This window comes from Acanthisitta chloris, unplaced genomic scaffold, assembly GCF_000695815.1.
Source record: "Acanthisitta chloris isolate BGI_N310 unplaced genomic scaffold, ASM69581v1 scaffold7582, whole genome shotgun sequence".
Taxonomy (NCBI): Eukaryota; Metazoa; Chordata; class Aves; order Passeriformes; family Acanthisittidae; genus Acanthisitta; species Acanthisitta chloris.
Genome location: NW_008662096.1, coordinates 154 through 2,967, shown reverse-complemented (window position 1 = coordinate 2,967; position 2,814 = coordinate 154).

Genomic DNA, 2,814 nt, shown 5'->3' with positions numbered 1-2,814 from the left:
GCAGGAAAAGCCAATTCCTTTTAACCTGTTCTCCTCAGGTGGGTCTGTGCTCCCACAGCCACCTCAGTGGGCTGATACAAACAGGAGCTGCACACAAGGGAGATCTTAGACCTTGGTATTGTGGCCCAAAACTCCTCAGGCAGCCCTGAAAACATCTGGCCTGATGTGTCCTTGCATTGTGGAAGGATCCAAGTGTTCTCCTTCCATTTTGCTCCCTTCTCCCTATCCTTTTTCCTGCCTCCACCTAAAATAATCCTTTCCTCAGGGCACTGTATCACGAGGCCCTGTTGTTTCACAAGTCATTTATCAGATCCAGGGAAGACACTGAGCCAACGTGACATGATCTGTGTTAAAACCACACAGTGTTTTATTCTGCATGTCTTTGATTACTCTTTCAAAACCTGTTCTGGAAACCAACTTTTCTTCGTGCTCCAATTCATGCACCTGTAACTGCCTCAAATTTCCTCCTTCCCCAAACACCACCTGTAATTGTTAGGTTAGCTGATTTCTCTCATGGAATAGCACCTGTTATCCACTAGACTTTGGACTGGTATTTCCTACAGTGCAGTCACCTGGAGGGATTTGAAAGCTGTGTGGATGTGGCACTTGGAGACAAGGGTTAGTGTTGGCCTTGTCAGTCTGGAGGAATGGTTGGACTTGAAGATCTTGGAGATTTTTCCAACCTTAATGATTCTGGGAGAGGTGAGCCCATCTCTGGAGCCCTGAGAGCTTTTGCTGTCTCCCCACCTGCAGATACAGGTGTGAACCCTGTTCCAGGCACCCCAAAACACAGCACAACCCTTTCCCATGGTTCTTGTGAGAGCTGCTGTGTCCTCCTGCGTTTGCTGCCCAAATGTGTAAAAAACCCCACCAAAATCATATCCAGAGGTTAAATCTCTCCAAAAAAATCATTCTTTTTGAGCTGCCCTGAGTATTTCCAGCCTTCACCTCCATCCTCCCCTTTAGGATCTGAGCTGCCCTGAGTATTTCCAGCCTTCACCTCCACCCTCTCCTTTAGGATTCAGTATACCATAAGCCCAGTCTAGGATCTGGTGCTCTGAAATCCACAGGATTCCAGTGGAGCAACAAATGTGCTGGGAAAAGCAATCCCTGGAGAGGTTCATCAGTGGCTGCTGAGGCACCCTGTGTCTGAAAAGCCCCGAGCTGGCCATATGGAGAGGGTTATGAGCACACCAGAGGAGTGAGAAATACATCTCAAATGTGCTTAATATCGACATTGCAATAATCCCTTCGCCCAGATTTAATGTTTTCCATCCCAGAGCCTTTGCTACCAGCGAGGTAAGTGCTGCCACAGCCCCAGAGGGGAGATAAAAATGATTTCTCTGGGAAGGGAAATGCAGACACCTCTGGGGGAACATGGCCTGGCAGTGACCAAAGACCCTGCAAGAGCTGAGGGTGGAAGAAATGGAAAAGGAAAACTCCATCCCCATGCAGAACTCAAGAGGTAGTCACAGGGTCACAGGACTGAAGGAAACCAAAAGAGGAACTCCCTTCCCTGATGAGAAGTCTCATGGGATTGTTGTTGACCAGAAAAGGTCAGGAGCCTAGTGTTGAGCTGTATAAAAATGAAGATTCACCCAGTCACTTTGCAAAAACCCCACGAGGATGGTCCTGACAGACCTTCACTTCTGAACTGGGAATGTGCTCCTTGCACTCCCATTTAAAGGGACAATAACACTGGGGCTGTGTCAGACTAAGCTCGGTCAGTTGCCCTGCAATTATTTTGTAATCTACGTTAATGATGCTGCAGATGTGCTAGTCCTGGCCTCAAACACACAGCTCAGCTGAGGCACCAGATGTCTTCCCTGCCAGAGCCCTCACACGATGTCTTCGGTGGACAAAGCCCAATTTTCAAGGCTGAATTGTCACGTTTTTTTTCCAAAGCGATGCTCACCCCGTGGACCAAAACCAGCAGAAAATTGATCAGAAAGATGATCTACGATGTAGCTTAGCTGCTCTCAAGTGATCCAAGGGGATTAGACAGATCAGACTGGCTCAAAACGTGGTAGTTACAGCACCGGATTGAGACTCGAGTGACCTGGGCTTGATTCCCAACTCTGCTGCTAATTTTTGGGTGGCAGAGGCTAAATAATTTCATCTTTTTTTCGTGCTGCCTTTTCTCCCCCCACAATGAAAACGGAGCTGCTCTCCTTTGTGAAGCCCTGGGAGATCCCTGGCTGTTAAGGGTTGTGTCAGAGCTCAGGGCATTTGTGTTGTTGTTAAATCTCAGAGTCATGCAACAGCCTCCCCAGGGAAGGGATGAAAGACCTGTCGCTGGAAAGGTTTAAATCCAGGCTGGATGAGGCAGTAGGAGACACACAAGTGGGAATTAGCAGGCATTAATGAAGGGGGATAAGGGAGTCAGGATCTAACAGGTTTTCTTCCATGTCTGTTTTTTTCTGATCAGCTTAATAAAATGGATCTGTCCAGCCCCTCTCTCCGGCATGGACCGCAGCACACAACAAAGAAGGAATTACAACCCGGATGGGGAGCAGGATTCCTAAAATATGCCCCCCCAGACATCACTGCAGCAGATCCAGTGGGCAAAGGCCTCTGCTCCATCCCCTGGTGCCACCCCCAACGCAGGGCAGGGGGTGCTTACCCCTCCCCATTCCACAGCATCGCTCCCCAAACACCTCCCGGACCCCTCCAGGGCTGAGCACTGCCCTCCTAGTGTACCACCCACCAAATCTCTCCCAATTCCCCCTCGGCTGTCTCCCAATCCCCCCTCGGCTGAGCCTTCTCCCGGAGCCACAAAGTTCGCGATGCGTCCGGGTGGGATCTCCTCCCGGG